At 36.1% G+C, this 20042-nt stretch overlaps 1 pseudogene; it reads left to right on the top strand.

Moving 5' to 3' along the window:
* The first annotated feature begins 738 nt into the window (after nt 1–738).
* Nucleotides 739–2191, top strand: LOC136129517 (6-phosphogluconate dehydrogenase, decarboxylating pseudogene; annotated as a pseudogene).
* Nucleotides 2192–20042: the final 17851 nt, after the last annotated feature.

Genomic DNA, 20042 nt, shown 5'->3' with positions numbered 1-20042 from the left:
CATCCCATGTGATTGGTTAGGTGTGTATTTGGCTTTCTCTGGTTGGCACTAAATTGAAAGTGGGAACAAGACTTAGAGAAGCTGTCAGTTGTTATTCAAATTCTGGCCATTTTGGGTCAATTTTTTTTAAGGGTTTATTGTTTGATCTTCCTGGATTTTTTGTTAGAGACAGTGATCTGACCTACAAGTCTGACTTGTAGACAGTAGGCTGGTTTCTTGGCTCTTTAGATAATGGCTTCATTTCCTAAGTTGGTTGCCACAGATTTGGGGTCAGAGTGTTATTTTATTTATTTATTTTATTGAAGTGTAGTTGATTTACAATGTTGTGTTAATTTCTGCTGTAAAGCGAAGTGACTCATTTATACACATATATGCATTCTTTTCTTATATTCTTTTCTGTTGTGGTTTATCACAAGATATTCAGTATAGTCCCCTGTGCTATATGGTAGGGCCATATTGTTTATCCATTCTATACATAATAGTTTGCATCTGATAATCCCAAACTCTGAATCCCCCTCCCCCTCCCCCTATCTCCCCACTGGCAACCACAAGTCTGTTCTCTATGTCAGAGTTTTATTTTTATATATGGCCTGGGCATTGTCCACTTGTATATTCAGTCTCTCAATAAAAATGCTTCCAAAATTATGAAGGAATGAAAAACATATATTAAAAATATACCTAAGGAGGGTCATCTGTGCCTTGCCTCTCCTTGATCCAGCCCACTCTGCTGCCACCGCAATGGCCCAAGCTGATATTGCCCTGATTGGACTGGCTATCATGGGCAGAACTTAATTTTGAATATGAATGACCATGGCCTTGTGGTCTGTGCTTTTAATAGGATAGTCTCCAAAGTTGATGATTTCTTGGCCAATGAAGTGAAAGGCACCAAGGTGGTTGGTGCTCACTCCTTGAAGGAGATGGTCTCCAAGCTGAAGAAGCCTTGGTTAATCATCCTGCTTAAGAAGACTGTCCTGGATGTCGATTTTATTGAAAAACTGGTACCCTTGTTGGACGCTGGTGACATCATCATCAATGGAGGAAATTCTAAATACAGGGATACCACAAGACAGTGTTGAGACCCCAAGGCCAAGAGAATCTTGTTTGTGGGGAGTGAAGTTAGTGGTGGAGAGGAAGGGGCATAGTATGGCCCATCATTTATGCAGGGAGGGAATAAGGAGGCTTGACCCCACATCAAGGCAATCTTCCAAGGCATCGCTGTGAAAGTGGGGACTGGAAGACCCTGGTGTGACTGGGTGGGAGATGAGTGGGCAGGACACATTGTGAAGATGGTGCACAACAGGGTAGAGTATGGAGACATGCAGCTGATTTTTGAGGCCTACCACCTGATGAAAAACATCCTGGGTTTGGAGCACGAGGAGATGGCAAAGGTTTTTGAGGAATGGAATAGGAGAGGGCTAGAGTCATTCCTGATTGAAATCACAGCCAATATTTTAAAGTTCCAAGACCGATGGAAAATACCTGCTGTTAAAGATCAGGGACAGTGCGGGGGCAGAAGGGCACTGGGAAGTTGACCACCATCTCGACCCCGGGATACGGTGTCCCTGTCACCCTCATCAGAGAAGTGGTCTTTGTTCGATGCTTATCATCTCTGAAAGATGAGCGGCTCCAAGCCAGCAGAAAGCTGAAGGGACCTCAAAAGATCCAGTTTGAAAGAGATAAGGAATCATTCCTGGGGGCATTCGAAAGGCCCTCTATGCTTCCAAGATCATCACTTATGCTCAGGACTTTATGTTGCTAGGACAGGTAGCCACTGAATTTGGCTGGATGCTCAACTATGGTGGCATTGCCCTGATGTGGAGGGGGTGCTGCATCAGCAGGAATGTATTCCCAGGAAAGATAAAAGATACATTTGATCGAAACCCAGGGCTTCAGGGCTTCTGAATCTACTACTAGATGACTTTTTTAAGTTGGCTGTGGAAACTGCCAGGACTCCCGACAGCAGGCAATCAGTACTGGTGTCCAGACAGGCATTCCCATGCTCTGCTTCACCACTGATCTTTCCTTCTATGATGGATACAGACACAAAATGCTGCCAGCCAACCTAATCCAGGCTTAGCGAGATTACTTTTGGGTCCACACCTATGAACTCTTGGCCATGCCAGGACTGTTTCTCCACACTAACTGGATAAGCCACAGTGCTAGTGTGTCCTTGTCTTCATACAATGCCTGATCAGATTCTGTTAGGCGCCATGACTCCGCAAACAGGGACATTCCATTTGCCACACAACAGTGCTTCCATGACCCTTTGACCTACTTTCTGCTCAGATCTCTCTCTCTCTTTTTTTAATTTACTAGTAGTTTTATTTATTTATTTATAACATCCTTATTGGAGCATAATTGCTTTACAATGTTGTGTTAGTTTCTGCTGTATAGCAAAGTGAATCGGCTATTGCATACATATATCCTCATACCCTCCCTCTTGTGTCTCCCTCCCACCCTCCCTATCCCACCCCTCTAGGTGATCAAAAAGCACAGAGCTGATCTCCCTGTGCTATGCAGCTGCTTCCCACTAGTTATCTATTTTACATTTGGTAGTGTATGTATGTCCATTCCACTCTCTCACTTCATCCCACCTTACACTTCCCTCTCCCCGTGTCCTCAAGTCCATTCTCTATGTCTGCGTCTTTATTCCTGTTCTGTCCCTAGGTTCATCAGAATCTTTTTTTTTTTTTTTAGATTCCATATATATGTGTTAGCATACCGTATTTATTTTCCTCTTTCTGTATGACAGACTCTAGGTCCATCCACCTCACCACAAATAACTCAATTTCATTTCTTTTTATGGCTGAGTAATATTCCATGATATATATGTGCCACATCTTCTATATCCATTCATCTGTCGATGGACACTTAGGTTGCTTCTATGTCTTGGCTATTGTAAATAGAGTTGCAATGAACATTGTGGTACATGACTCTTTCTGAATTATGGTTTTCTCATGGTATATGCCCAGTAGTGGGATTGCTGGGTCATATGGTAGTTCTATTTTTAGTGTTTTAAGGAACCTCTATACTGTTCTCCATAGTAGCTGTATCAATTTACATTCCCACCAGATCTCTTTAAAAAGTGTCATAAGAGACTCCTCTGAAGAGTCAACTCAAGTCTATTTGTAAAGTAGTTCTGTGAGAACCATCACGCCCTCTGCCCTCACCTTTTGGGACAGAGCAGGAATTGAGCGTGTGCACCACAGTGTGAGCCAGCTCTGTGAGGCAGTGTTTCTCACATGTCCCCTGTGGATTTGGGAAGCAGAGTAAGTTTGCTCTGATAGAGGCAGCAGCACTTATCACATAGGAAGGAAAGGTTTTTGTGGAATTTGATCAAACTGGAACCTTTGTATTATGTAGGTGAATTTCCTTTTCCCTTTACTTAATAAAAGTAAAAAGAAAAAAAATCCTAGGAATAAATAAAATTTGAGAGCTGAATACAAAGTACATATTCAAGGATTCATAAACTTTACTTCCTAAGTGTCTTTCCTTAGAAAATTAATTGAAGACATTTTCCAAAAAATTAGCATAAAAAGGGAAAGACATGACATTCAGAAAGAGATGATGCAATCCAGAAGAGCAGGGACCTGAAGTTCCAGGAAAAGCACTGTTTAGTACTTCTAGAGAGCAGCCTTCCAGGATGGAGGCAAGAACCCAAGATGCCTGCAGGGAGTTCTACGAGGGGAGGGAAGAGAGGGAGTTTAGAAGAGAGTTGTAGTAAAGTATAATGGTACTGAGGATATGAAAAGGGTGCAAGAGGAAAAAGAGGCAATTTACAAAGAATTAGACATGCCAGGAAAAACAATAATATATTATAGTGTTTGCAGTTTTTATGATTTTGAATTATTGTTCAAGCAGAGCCTGTAATTACAAAGGCAAAATAGTACAAGCACTATTGTTTTTCAGTGAAGACAAATGTAAAACAATTAGATGTACTTATAAAACAGAACATAAATATTGTCATCCTTGATAAAGTAGAAATACAGATGACAGTGGGAAGGTGAAAAGTGGGCAAAAGGCCAGGGAATGGCAGCTCATGTCATCAGGGTAAGATAGGAAGCTAGGTGATGTGTTTATAGTTGATAGAACAGGAAGTAAATGTGTCAGTTTATTACTGAGAGAAATAATGGTGTTCACATGCATTCACACACCAGCATACAAACTTGAACCTGAATTCTTCCTTAACAATACTTTGTAGACATCTCTTAGTGTAATACATTATCATTTGTAACTGAATCATACCTTTATTGCTAGATTTTTGGGTTGTTTCTAATTATTCACTATTGTCAAAAGTGCTATAAATATGTCCTAATTTGTTTTTGTTTTTGCAATTTACCTATTATTTACCTTATAACAATTTCCTAAAAAATGCAATTCTACATCTAATGTTATCTATATGTGAAAATTTAAATCTATGTGTAGATTGGTTTCCAGAAATGTTTACCAACTCATATTCTCTATTTAATGTATATTTCTTGCCCACCATAGTCACCATTTTAACCCATATCAGTCTCCTATTGGTGAGGGAGATTAGCGTTGCTTTCCTGGAAAGAAGAGTGCACCACAATAATCTTCTCAGATTTAGTCTGCATTTTCAAATTCCGCCATCTCAGTGGGAGCTGGCCTTAATCCATATAGTAACCCGAATGATACCTAAAAAACATTTCAATGCAATTGCCAACTGGAAGCTATCACAACCCTTCAAGAATAACTTTTAAATAGTTTCAAAATGCTTTATTGCTAAATATAAAAAAGAACTATGACTTTTCATAATAGAATTATACTAGATAGACTCACCCAAAATAGTAGAGAGTAAATTCATTTAAACAGTTCAAATATCTGTGTTAGAAGAAAAAGTGGTGGATGGTGGAAGTGAAATTGTACTTTATGCTTACCAGGTGGCACTTTAAGTAATATTTTTCACAGGAAACTCAGTGATGAGTTTGTGTGTGTGTGAGTGCATGTTTATTAACAAGCATCACATCTGTCTTCCTATTTGGCTTTTTTCTGATGTCCCATCCATTTTTCTTACTCTTCATTTCAGTTCTATCACATTTATAGCATCTTTATTCACAAGATTACTCACTTTCCTGGCTCAGATTTCATGGTATTTAACAACTATAATTGTACTTTTCAAGTGCTGTACCAATCTTCAGTATTACATTCCCTGTAATATTCCCTGGCAGGGATATTAGTTTTCAAAACGGCCGAAAAGCTCTTAGAGGTTTCATTTGTAAAGATGGGCTGTACTTAATTTTGATGACAGTTATTTTGTTTATAACCATACTAAAAAGATCAATCTCATTAAATGTGTGTTACAATTGGCAAATATAAATATGGACTAAATTCTATCATCAAATTTGTAGAAGTGATCTTAGATATGAGCTCCTTGGAGTTTTTAGAGGAGAGGTGATAAAAGTAAAATATTCTTACTTTCTGGGTAAATATTGTTCAAGCTTCAAAGATAGGGTGATATATGTCCTATTTCACACAGCACAGTCCCAGTTTATTCCTGTTGTTTTAGCTTAATTAATCATCCCCCTTCACTCTCAAAAGTTTCTTGGAATGGGTGATAATTATATGATCACCCTGTTTGCAGAATTTCTACTAAATCTGGGATTACTTGATCAAAGTCATTTAATTCTTTCTTCCACCTTCCTCTAGTACCTGCTATGTTACAAAGCTTGGATGAGTTTTTAAAAATAGTTTAAAATTATGTATATGAATATATATGTGTATATATATATAATAAGATATAAAATGTCAATTTCAGACTATACACAAGTGTGTATGCCCTTAAAATAAGATAAAGTGTACAGAGCCACAAGGCAGACGACTGCATGCTATTTTTATAGACTGTCTCACTTCACATATCCTAGTATGTATATATTTTGTACCTTGCCTACTCTACTGTCATGGATCTTAGAGCAACTGTAAAGACCAATAAAATTTCTTGCTCCCTAAACCAAGAAAAACCTGCATAATATAAAACTTGCAATAACATTTGAGAAAGGATTTTTCACTAAGGACAATTGAAATTTAAATTATGCGACTATTCTGTTTATTATTATTACAAATTTGACCTAATGATAATGTCTCATCACTGAGAGAACACTGTGATAAAGACCAGTAAGTAGTTTATAATTTTTTTGCTTTGCAAAATAACTTCCTTGGTTTTGGTGATAGAATTCTTAGGACTATGTGTCAAGGTTTATTTATCCATTTTACTTATTATGTATTTTTCACACATAGAAATGTAAAATGTAATATTTAAATGGTTCATATTCCCACCAACCAGGTAACTTAATACTATTAATATTTAAATACAACCAGCCCCCCTGCCACACACACATGAAATTTCATTTTTATACATGTATTTGTTATCTATTATTTTATAACGAATTACTCTATGACAGGTTAGCAGATTAAAGCACAGACATTTATCATTTCCCAGTTTCTGTGGGTCAGGAACTCAAGAGTGGCTTAGCTGGATGGCTCTGGCTCAGGGTCCTCCCCTCCCAACGCTGCAGTCAGGCTGTCAGCCAGAGCGACATCATCTGGGCTTGACTGGAGCTGCAGGATCCATTTCCAGGATGGCTCACTCACACAGCTGTTGGCAGACCTCTGGTCTTTTCCATGAGACCTCTTTGTAGGCCTGCTTGTGTATCTTCAGGACTTGTAAATAGGTCTTCCCCAGAGTAAGTGATCTAAGAGATCCAAGAAGAAAGCTGCAAAGTCCTTTTGTTACACACCATCACTTCTGTCATATTCTGTTCATTAGCAGCAACTCACTAAACCCAGACCTCACTCCAGAGAGGGGAATTAATCTCAACTCTTGAAGTGAGGAGTAGCGAAGAATTTGTGGACATGTTTTAAAACCACCACACATGGTAAAAATGCAGGAAGCTAGTGTAAAGTGAGAACACTTGAAACAAAAACACTGCTGAGAGAAATTAAAGAAGACCTGAACAAATGGAAAGATATACCATATTCAGAGATTGGAGACTTAGTACTCTTATGATCTTAATTCACTCCAAGATGGTTTGCATATTCAATATCACAATAAAAACCCAGGAGTTTTTCTGGTAGAAATTGACAAGATGACTCCTAAATAAATATGAAAATGTGAAGGACCCAGAGCAGCAATGTGATCATGAAGAAAAATGAAAAATACACACGAACACATTTCAAGATTTACTATGAACTTAGAGTCATTAAGACAAGAGTGTTTTTGGCATAGGATAGATAAATAATTCAATGAGATAGAATAGAAAGCCTGGAAAGAGACAGGTAATGTCATTTGATTTTTAGCAGAAGTGCCAAGCAATTTAAAGGGCAAATTCCTAAACTGGAAACAATCAATGTTAACCAGTATGAAAATGAATTAATAAACTGTGGTATATTCATACTCTGGGCTATAATTACTCAGCAATAAAGAGAACAAAATACTGATACATGCAAACACATGAATACATTTTTAATATGTTTTGCTGAGTGAAAGAAACCAGGTGCAAATGAATACATAATATGCTTTCATTTATATGAGGTTAACAGGTACAACTCATCTATGGGAATAAAAATCAGAATAATAATTATGACTGGGGGATAGTGTAGACAGGGAAAGGGCAGGCTATAATTGCTTATTAATTGCAGGGGTTTTTGTTTTGTTAATTTTTTCAAATTTCTCACATAGATGATCATGCCATCTGTAAACAGTTTATTTCTTAATTCCCAATCTATATACCTTTTATTTCTTTTTCTTGTCTTATTTCATTAAGTAGTACTTCCAGTAGTACGATGTTGATAAGGAGTGGTGAGAAGAGACAGCCTTGCATTCTTCCTTATCTTAGTGGGAAAGCTTTGATTTGCTTAAGTATAATGTTAGCTATTGGTTTTTTGCAGATACTTTTTTTTATCAAGGTGAGGAAGTTACCTTTTATAATTTTTATCTTGAATGGGTATTGGATTTTGTTAAATGCTTTTTTATATATCTATTGATATGATCCTGTGCTTCTTTTTTTTAGCTATTTAGTAATAGTTTCCATTAATTGATTTTCAAATGTTGAACCAGTCTTACAAACCTGGGATAAATCCTTCTTGGCTGTAGTGTATAATTCTTTTTATAGATTGTTGAATATTTTGTTGAAGTTTTTTGTATCTGTGTTCATGAGAAACATTGGTCTGTAATTTCTAGTTATTACAGAGTACTCTGGTACATTTCAAACTAGTTCCCTTTCCCCTTGCCCTGCTGGAAGTGCAAGTGGATTTTTCTCAGATATTTACTGTGAGAACCAGGTTATGCTCCTGTATGTAATACAATACTGTGGGGACCTCCTCATGACTGGATTCCCCCTGGAGTTTTTAACTCTCAGACTTATCTACACTGAACCTCTAGCAATCTGTCAATTACCATCATGTTTTCCTCTCCTGGCCCTGGTTCTCTTGGTTTCTGCTCTTAAGCCTCTGCTACAGTATTCACCTGACTTCCTGTCTCACCTGTCTCTCTCTCCAATCTTGGGTGGCAGTTTGCCCTGTGTCCTCCCCTCTATTATGCAGCCAAGAAGAGTTGTTGATTTTTTAGTCTGTTCAGCTTTTTACTTGTTAGGGCAGAGTGACAACTTTCAAGTTTCCTACATGTGGAACTGGAAACCAGAAATCAATAAATATATTTTTTTACAGTAAAGTTTTGTTTTGTAATATGAAAAGGTTGTTTTTTAATTTAGTATAAAGTAAGAACACTCTCCACTCATGACAGATTGAAGTGACATATCATTTAAACTGAGCAAATGATGATCTTTGAAAAGACACTTTTAATTACACCACAAGTTCTTCAAAGCACTTTGTATATTCCCCAAATATAATATACAAAATAAAAATTTGTCTTGCTATTAGAGGTTTCAGAAGAATTATTCTTTTTGATAGTTCATAATATTAACTGATGTCAAAGAAATGTAAAATAATTTTAAATGGTTAGGCTGGCTTAGAGGTAAAAGATAACTTGAGCCATATGTTAACATCAAAAGAAAAGATTTAATAGAACCATTGAAAATTATAATTTTAAATTTAAAAAGACCTTAAAAAATAGACTACTAAATTTGTTGAGAGACAACTGACTCAACATTTTTATTGAAGTCAGTGTTAGTGACATATAGTTTTCTGCATCATCATGTATCATTCACTGTCATCATCTCAAAAATTATACAAATATGCTGTCTTTTGGAGCAGTCAAGTTAATCCTAGATTGACATGTGTTACTCAGACTGGGTAGTCATGTTGTGTTTTTATTTAGCACAATTCTGTAATGAACTTGCCTATCCAAAGATAACTCTTCTAATCTCCTACCCTAGGATTCTGAATATTAAAGTTACTGCTTTCATCTAAGCCAAAAAATCAAATGAACAACTGTAAATGAGCATTATCTATGATCATTACAGTAAAAGCTACAATTTTTTGTGTGCCTCTTATGTGTGAGGCACTTTACAGACATTATCTCACTTAATTGTCTTTATCATCACCCTGCCAGTATGGGGGTCCCTATATTGTAGGTAAGGGAATAGACTCTGATTGCTTAAGTAACTTGTGTGAAATCAAACAGTTAAGAGGCAGACAAGTTAGGAGTCAAAGTAATGTCCTTCTACTATACTGAACACTGTGAATAGATTCTGCAAGCAAAAAATAAGAGTTTTTGCATTCAATAAACTGTATCTAGAGAAAGAGGGAAAAAGTGAATTGTTATGTAACAAGGTTAGAAATAATTTAAAGACTAAATACATATTTGAAAAATTCAGATAATACTTCAAAGAGTAAATTTTCCTTTTGAGGAAAATGGTCAGGGAAAAATTCATGATAGCAGGTTTGGAAATGTGTATTTGAAGGATGGAGAGGACTTGGGTACCCAGAGATGAAAGAATATGTGGCAGCAAGAGGTCGAAGACCCAGGGATAAAAGGAGGTGAGAGGGAGATATTTGAGTAGTGAAGGGGACATTTTTTCTAAGGATGCACTTTGAATACATGCTTATACAAGTATTACATGTGTTAACATTATCACCTTTCAATATTTCATGATGAAGTTGTTTGGGAATGACACATTGGGAAGATACTGACAAAAATAGAAAGAACATTTTTCTATGCTTAGAAAGGGAGGTAAATTCAGGTGGAGGATATAATATTGGGCATAGATAATTAGAAAGCATCAAAGAGCAGATATTTTGTGGTGAAAATACAAATAAATGGAAATGACAAAAAACATAATGGGTTGCTAAAAACAAATTTTAAGTTATTGACTTTTTTTCTGCTTTGACTATTTGTGGAGTGACTCAAAAATACATAATATGCCATGAAAAACTAGAGAAAATGAAAGAATCAAGGGAAAATGTTAAGCTAACTTTTATTGAGCATTTCCTATGTGCCAGGCTTTCTGGCAAATATTTTATATTATTTTATTTGTTGCTCAACATGTCTGTGAGTTAGAGCTCTTATTATTCCCATTTTATAAATAAAGAATTTGAGGTTAAAAGAGAGTAAGTCACTTTCTCAAGACCTCAGAGCTGGTTAGGGGCAGATCTTGGGCTTTAACTCCAAAGTTTGGGCTCCTCACCACCTAATGATACTACTGCAGATGAATGATATTCTCATGGAAGCTGAGACAATAGACACATTTAGGCTTTGTGCATGAAAGCACACTAAGGTAATATAATTCATCCAATTTTATGGCATACTTTATGACTAGGTTCTAGTTTCACTCTAAGCTAATTTCTAAAATTTTATCATAACTTATTTCATGACTGGAATCTCCAGTATCTTCTCTATAAGGCTAATACAACCACTTGTCTGAAGTAAGTTTGTATTTCATGCTAAAGTCCTTCTGATTTAAATTTATTATTGCTATCAATATCCTTAGTGGCTGGAATTAGTTTGGGCTTACCAAGAAATAAACAAACAACAAAACCAAACAACAAACACTTCCCTCCAAAACAAAACCTATCCACTAAAGGAATAGATGATAAAACAGCATTTACTATATCTTGAAAACTGTCAATAAACCTGTACCTATGAGCTTCTTAATAGATATTGTAAAATATCCTCTGAAATTTTCTATTTAGAAAATATCTGGAAACCAAAGCTCTAATTATCATCAGTCACCGTAATGTTTAAACTCAGTAGCTTTTACTTTGAGGAAAAAAATTGCAGTTTGGCAATAGGAATACATAAAACCACGTCATAAGCCCCCAGGCTTTATTCTCTGAAACTTTTACTAAAAATTCTAATTGCTTAGAATTTTGTTTTAACTTTACCTTAGGAAAAACAAAACAAAACAAAATAATAATATGAGAATATGGAAACTCTGGGTTATCATAAATGCATAGGTTTCATTTCTTTTTGAGGATTAAAATCTTCATTTGAACATAAAAATGACAGTGTGTTTTGCAGATAGCTGTCTAAAACAAAGTTAACAAATTTGAGCTTTTATTTAACTCTGTATTATACTGTTAAGCATATCAGATTATAAGAAGTTTGTGTTGTGAAAATACATTTTTAAAGCCTGTGATTTTTCTTCACCAAATGATACGTAAATATCTTATGTAGTCAAGCTATTTCTTTGCACACAACACAATCTGAAGCCTGAAATTTCAATGAATATTGAAATTCAAAGAATATTCAAAGAATAGGCCAGAGAGTTAATTAATTAAAAATAAAAATTCCCTGTTCTATCCCCAGTGTTCTAATTCATTACCTTTGGAATGGGACTCAGAAACTATATGTTTACTAAATATTTCAGTATGTTGAATGCAGTAACTCTGGAGATCATACTTGGTGATATACTGATAACATTTTTTTGCCAAAATTTTTAGACTTTTACTAATGGGGGAAAGACCAACCTGGAAATTTGTTATTTAAATTTAAATATTTGTGTTTAGTATTGCAACCTGCTTTGCTTTCAAAATCCCAGCTCTGATTTCTGACCCTGATAATCATGAAATGTAGCTTGAAAACAACTCAAAACCTGATTAAAACATAAAATATCAGTTTGAACACCTTGGATTACTACCCAGGTAATAAGGACAGGAGGAGTTCAGATCTTAAAAGAAGAACAATAAGATGAGACATATTTGGCATTGCTTTGCTCTCTCAGTCCTGACTGAGAGACTGAGCATCTGAACAGAAGTTTCAGCAATTTTGTAGATCACGATGGGAGTGTGGGCACTGGAGTTCCAAGTCCTAGAAGGAAGGAGGGCTTTTGTGACTGTGGTACGTGCATCTATGTATCTATATATTTCTCCCCACCCTCTCTTGATTAATGATATCACTTCTGGAGCCAGAACAAACTGGATTTAAGTCGTGAGTGTTTTGGAGTCAGTTACCTAATATTCTTTATCAGAACCATTTTTTCATTTGTTCATTCACTTGATAAATATATAATGTGTGTCAACTATATCCCAAGACTTTGGTGTCTATTTTATTTTATTTTTGAGATTTTTTTCGTGCTATGTCTTTGATTTTTTTTCTTTTTCTCTTTCTTATTCTTTTTTTTTTTTTTTGGCCGCACCATGCAGCATGCGAGATCTTAGATCCCCAACTAGGGATTGAACCCGTGCCCCCTGCAGTGGAAACACAGAGTCCTAACTGCTGAACCGCCAGGGAAGTCCCTGATGTCTAATTTAAAGGATAATACCTACTACATTAGGTCATTGTGAGGATTATAATTTGGTGATTTTCAGCATCTATCACAATGACTGGTGTATAATAGTGCTCAATAAATATATGCTGAAGAAAGGAACTGATTAAAGCAGAAGTACCAGACTTCTAATGGGAATCTCTTTTTGCTTCATATGTTTTCACTTACTTTCTAAAAAAATCTAAATGTCATATGTTACTATTGTCTAATTTAATTGTCACAGTATCATTATAAAAAGTTTATCATAATTAATAATTTTATTTCACACATGTAAACAAAAAGTAACTCAAAGGGAAATGACAGGTTCATGATATTTTCTCTAAATCTTATTCAAACTTATATTCTGTTTTTTGTTTGTTTTAAGCTAGATTCTTCTTTTTTATTGTGATATAATCAATATATAATATTGAATTAGTTTTAGGTGTACAGTCTAACGATCTGGTATATGTATGCACTGAAAAATCATTACCACCATAAGTTTAGTTAACATCTATCAACCACACAGAGTTACAAAGTTTTTTTTTTCTTGTGATGAGAACATTTAAGATTTACTCTCTTACCAACTTTCAAATATACAACATAGTTTTTTTCACTATAGTCACCATTACACCCCCAGGACTTAGTTATCTTATAGCTGGAAATTTGTACCTTTTGACCACGTTCATCCTATTTTGCCCACCTCCTAACCACTGCCTCTGGCCACTACCAATCTGTTCTCTGTATCTATGAGTTTTTGTTGTTGTTTTTTAGATTCCACATACACATCAGATCATACAGCATATATCTTTCTCTGCTTGACTTATTTCAGTAAGCATAATGTCCTCAAGGTCCATCCATGTTGTTGCAGATGACAGAATTTCCTTCTTTTTAAGGCTGAATAATATTCCAATCTATGTATATACCATATTTTCTTTATTCATTCATCCATCAATGGACACTTAGGTTGCTTCCCTATCTTAACTATTGTAAATTATGCTGCAATGAACATGGGGGAGTGCAGATGTCTTTTCAAGGTAGTGATTTCCTTTCTTTTGAATAAATATTCAGGGTGGAATTGTTGCATCCCAGAACTTGGCTGGGAAGTTCTGATTCATCTGCCATATTCACCAGACATTGCACCTTCGGATTTCCATTTATTTAGGTCTTTACAAAATTCTCTTAATGGAAAAAATTTCAATTCCCTGGAAGACTGTAAAAGTCACCTGGACCAGTTCTTTGCTCAAAAAAGATAAGAAGTTTTGGGAAGATGGAATTATGAAAGGAATTATGAAGTTGCCTGAAAAATGGCAAAATGGTGAATATGTTGTTCAATAAAATGGTGAAAATAAAAAATGTGCCTTTTATTTTTACTTAAAAACTGAAGTCACTTTTTGGCCAACCCAATAGGTACTGCTCACCTTCTCCCCCTGTCGTGTGCAGGCAGCTTTCATCCTCTAGGACGGAATCATTTCACAGGATTAATGTCAACGTAGGAGGGGGCACAGTGCCGCACTGGGGCAGATGTCCAGGTGAATGACCCAAGGGAGGTGGCAGCCCTCTGGTTTCTGTGCTGTGTGTGCAGGGGACCCACGAGCTGCCCCATGCACAAGCGAGATGTGAGGGGAGAGGGGGAGAGGGTGTTGCAGGAGAAGCAGAGCCTCACGTCAGGACAGAGGGGCTGCTGTGCATGGGGTTTGCTGTTCAGGGCATGAGCTCCTGGAGGAGTGCCAGGAATCATCCCAAAAGCCAGAAGGCATCAGTGGTATCACTCACACCTCAGTGTTCACTGGTACAAAGGGCAGAACCGAATCAGCACCGGCCCACAGAAATTGCTGAGCTTCTATGAGTGTCTAGATGACAGGCAAGGATGCAAGGCCCCCCTGCCTTTCCACAACTGGGAAAAAATAGCCCCCTTAGATCTCCAGCATGCAAAGTGTGGGGGGGGGAGTGCAACTGTAAAACAGGAAGCAGTTCCCTAGAGAGACTGAGCAGTTTTAATGAGCTCAGTCACTTCAAATAAAGAATTTACTTCTGAATAGACTAGTTATTTAAACAGAAACAATACTATATGAACTGGCACATAGAAAACATCAATTACAATAGGAAATGAAAATGCTACATATATTTTAGCATATCAGAGGATAGGGTATCAATTTATGACCCCACTACATCAAAGAAACCAATTAAATAACATATACCATTTCATAGCTTCTAAACTAACCAAAACCTAAAGTAATAATTCCAAATGCTATTAAAATTATGGTAACAATATTGCACTTATACACTGATGACAGAATAAACTAGAACATAATTTGGCAATAAAATTCATGAATTATAAGTAGATCATGATAATATACTTTTCTAAGGAAATAGTTCATGAAAATCCATTACAGCATTATTTATAAAATGAAGTACTCAAGAACAACTTAAATGGCCAGTAGCAGGAAATAATTTAATAAATTCTAGTACATCAACTCTGTGGAATATTAGACATCCATTAAAATGTAAAATTATTAAAAACTGCATTGGCATATAGAATTATTTAGTGGAAAAATAAAATAAATAGAATATAAAATTATATATTCTATACACCTAAAACTATATAAAAATTCTGTATGCGTTTGAAAAAATCTGGTATAACAAAGAAAAAGTAAACATAGTTTAACCATAGAGAGTAAGAGAAAGGATGGATTCCTTTTAAAAATATAGTTTTGTCATTGTAATAGTATTTTAAAATTTTAAATACAAAATAAGAGCTAATCTCCATTACTGGAAATCAGATTCTGACTTTATGCCTAGATTCCGCCAATTTGCTGCCCTCTTTCCAAGAAAGCAGAGTAGAAGACTTCAGACCCTATAACCCCGTTAATCTGGGTTTGATTCTTGATTTAACCACCCATTAACCATGAGACTACAGGCAAGTCACTTCGCCTCTCTCTGGCCCATCGTCTTCCTCTGTAAAACAGGATTAGTAGTACCTACCTAACAGTGTGATGGAGAGGATTAAATAACTTTTCATATTAAAGCACTTTTTCTAAGTCCTAATAATTATTAAGCATTCTGAAAGTTAACCGTTGTTTTCTTATTATTGTTTTTGCTGTTTTCTTTTGTTGGGTGATGGGGACAATACATCATGATTCATGAACAAAGCATGTGGCAAACACTGTGTGATTCTTGAATTAGCTTCAGAATCTAATGGAAGAGTCTGAGTGCACCTGTCTTTTTGTTTTGATTATTTTTATTTGTTTGCAGCATATTTAATGTATACAATCTCTTCTGTTGGTATTGAATGGGTAATTTTAGTAGCAAACAAATTGACTTATTTAGAATTGGAATTTTCTTTCTTCTTAGTGGTGTCTTAAAGAAAAATAAATAATGAGTCCATGCAACTGACTGATGATGTTCAGAAAAAAATGTTTGAGGATCTGAACTTCCCACTTTTCAACATATGTTGCATTTGTTGTCATCAGGCAAGCAGAAGTTGTATCTTCACCTTCGTGTACATCAACTACATTTGCTAACAATCACCATTAGTGATCTCTGAATGTTCCACAGAGACATTAAGACCACAATCAATCTTTTCACGCTGGAACATGAATTTTATAGGCTCTTTTACTCTCCAATCATCCTACATGTGTACTGAAATGAATTTATATGGGAATTTACTTAAAATAAGCATTTATGCTTTCCTTCCCAAGTTCTTTTCTTCATAATATACTCTTTAAGTGAGAAAAATGAACGCCCCAGATAACAATTATTTGAATGAAAAATAATCAAAATATGTTCAGGTCTTCCTCTTCCCTTCTCTAAATGTTTCTTCCCTCCCATAACTAACCTCTCTCTTTCCCTGTCTCTCCTGACTTTTCCCCACATATATTCCCTTTTAGACTCTGAGCATGTAGATGGGTGTGAGCCATTATATGTCTCTGCTGACTCTTGCCATAGAGAGTGGATGACATGGGACACCATTAGTGAAGACTCAGTAATACAAACACCCTAATCTCAGTACCTTTAAACAACAAGGCATATTTATCATGGATGCTCCCGGTCCCTCCTGGTCTGACCACAGCTCTGTCCTCGGTCGTCCTCATTCTGGGAACCAAGCTAACACAGCAGCTATTGTCTGGAATCACCATATCATAGAGAAAGGCTGAGGCAAGTCACACTTCTGCTCTGAACCCTTCTTTCCAGAAACAACCTGCATCACTTCTTACATTTCACTGGCAAGGCAAGTCACCTGGCCAAAATTAACTTTGAAAAGCAGGAAATTTCCATTCTACAGACCTCAAGAAGGAGAATCACAAATATCTGTGAATAGCATTAATGACTATTGCAAAGTACAACCCTAAACTAGATATGGCGTGATTCCTTATGGCTGCATGATCAGTACCAAAAAGCGTGATCCTTCCCGGTAATTACCATTTTAAGCTAATAGTCATCCCTTCATTGAAAACTAACTTTTTATAATTATTCTTTCTTTTGTATTCTTTCTTAATCAAGGAAAACAGTTTTTAAAGATGACATATACCTCCTTCAGACATCTAAAAGAACATATTTTCTGCTCTTCATGGCAAAACAGTTTAGAACCAAATTGTGTGTACATGTTGGTTGGTTGATTTCTGTGGTGGGTTGGTTGGTAGGTTGATTATGTTCAATGTAGGTCTTGCCCAAAGCTTAAAAAACAAATCAATAATGAAAGCTGTGGGAAGAATCTCCCTGAGAAGCCAGAGGTGTTTACCTAACAGAGCTAAGTGAAGTCTAGAGAAAAATTTAGAGCTTTTATTCCATTACATGGACATTTGGGATTAGAGTAATAAAAATTACCCAACATGTTTGTTATGATTTATGCTATGTAATAATTTCCCAGTAAGTGGTGAAAGTGTTATGATCAGCATGGAAAAGCACTGAAACCTATTTTACATTCAGGTGTTTTCCTTCAATAGTCTGATTTTGAGCACATCCATGTTTGTTTTGTTTCTGAGATGAAAAGACATTTTGACTCCACACATAAATAAAAGAACAAGTTATTATCTGACATATTATTAATTATTTGTTTATATGGTCTCCATTGGAGCCCTCTAAACCTAGGGAATCCTGTTTAAGCACTAGCATTTATTTATTTCTATTTTCACCTCACTTTTACAACTTTTTCTATGCCTGTAAGAACACTTTTCCCCAAAGATCTCAAATAAGTACTTGAATAAAACTACAATATAAGCATAGCTATAAAGAATGCATTTAATTTCAAGGGCTGCTATAAAGAATTTTACAAATGACATGAGAGGGTCCTTTTATTGTCCCCAATTTCATTCCATAGCCTTCCTAACAGCTCTCCTGAGAGCAGAGATGGGCTAGTGTCAATCCTTTTTGTCAATTCACCCTGTTACAAAAGAAGAACATTATCCTGACATTATGGGCATTGTACTAGTTATTTGCAGGGTCCCTATTGTAACTTTCTCTCAAATATAGTGCTGAACACAGATGTAATTTCTGAAAAACCTGCAAGTATTTTTGGCATTAATGTGATAAGCTCAAATTTTGTCTAGGTAAGCTGAAAAGAAAACAACCCATTAGCTAAAAACAAATGTCTCCTAGAATCAGCACCAGCCCCCAGACTAGTTGCAAATTGGGAAAAGAGACTTTTTGTTTCTCCTCCTCTGAAAGAACTTCCCAATGAAAGCCCATCTGGACCGGCTGTTACTCAAATATCTGTTAAAGTTTCTATGGTTAGTTATCAGATAATTACCCCTTCTGAATCAGGATATACCAACTTTGGGTCCACAGGTTTCAGAGTTCTACAAATGATCTGTTAAATTTTTAAATTTTGTACTATTGTGATGGTTATAATAATAATAATTTTTAAAAAAACCTAGGCAAAAATGGTGGAAGGGTTGCCCAATTGCAGGACGCATGCTAGTCTGGGAGTTCCAAATGCCCCACATCGCTGGCCTTGGTCATCATCTTGGACTCAGGCATTGCCCCTGATTCACAAACAGATCTCATTTGGGTCTAAGAAATGGTTCCTGCTTCCTGCTGCAACCTCACAGGGCCTCCATGGGAGAGCCATACTCTCAGAGAGAGTGGATACAGCACTTCTCAACCCTCCAGACCCCCATCTACCCTCTTTCCTCCTGTGTTAGTATCAGACAACCATCCAATCCTTGTCTCTGCTTTTGACCTGCTGGGAAACCAGACAAAGTGCTCTCAGTGACAGAAGACCAAGAGCAAAGACAGGCTCTGGTCTGACACCAACTTGGTAAGAAATGGATTGACCTTGAGCAGCTATTTAATCTAAGCCTCAGTTTTCCTACAGTCTAAAATGGGAAAAACTACAGGGATTTTTTTGAGGCTTTTATGTAAAAATATGTAAAGCACCCAATACAGTAACTAACATGGTAGGTGCTCAAAAGAATAACTATTACACAATAATTAAATTAGAGACACTAAAATTGTTTAAAGACCTAAAGTACAAGATATATGGCTTTACAAAAGACATTTTAGGGCTACGTGTTAAGTTCTCAGAGGGTGAATTCCACCCTACCCTGAATTCCAGGCTGTTTCCAGATCTGAGAAGCCACGACTTCAATGAAGGTGGGCTGCTCTGTAGGCCATTCCTTGTAGTTTAGGGGGCACTTCGTCTAAACACATAATGGAGACAGCCTGCCTTGTGCGATTTCCAGCAATTAAAGATGACACTAATATAACAATGTGTTTTGAAATTTTGTTTTAAGAAAATAAGAATTCTCTAAGTTAATGGGTAGAATTTATCAATTTCTAAACTGAAATTATATCTCAAATAATATTTCCTATCATTTTTTGTGAGTGTCCCACCTTTATCTAGAAAAATAATTATAGGGAACTAGAATTGTGCTAGAAGAAGCCAAAGATGATTGCACAAATCCAGGCAAAAAAAAAAAATGTTACTGAATAGTGAATAAGTTTATTAAGTATCTCAGTTTCCAGATACCTACACAAGCATCTGGCAGGTGCTGGATCCTAGGCCATATGATAGGATATGGAAGAGAAGGTTTACTAGTTATTTAAGTCAAGAATAGCACCAAACATCCAGGCAAGTTGTTTGGTTTTGCTTTCCTTTAATGGGTTTTCAAATGTAGACCAGTATAGGAAACTTCCAGTAAGTTGCATTTGTAATCTTTATATCATCAGTCTTTAAATTTCTTCAATTGATTTTAAAACAAATCTGTAGATACAGAGAAGTCACTTATGACTTAAGCTAATTTGTAAAGATTCAGCACTTTCTCTTCGTATGTCAATCCTAGCATCCATCTCCACCAGTACCCCCACTCCCAACAGACCGAGATTCTTGACAGCAAATATCAGACTTGGCAACTTTGATATCAATAGTTTCTACACAATAAATCT

The sequence above is a fragment of the Phocoena phocoena genome, chromosome 10 (genome assembly GCF_963924675.1).
Source record: "Phocoena phocoena chromosome 10, mPhoPho1.1, whole genome shotgun sequence".
In the NCBI taxonomy this organism is placed as follows: Eukaryota; Metazoa; Chordata; class Mammalia; order Artiodactyla; family Phocoenidae; genus Phocoena; species Phocoena phocoena.
This window is presented reverse-complemented; position numbering and strand designations above follow the sequence as displayed.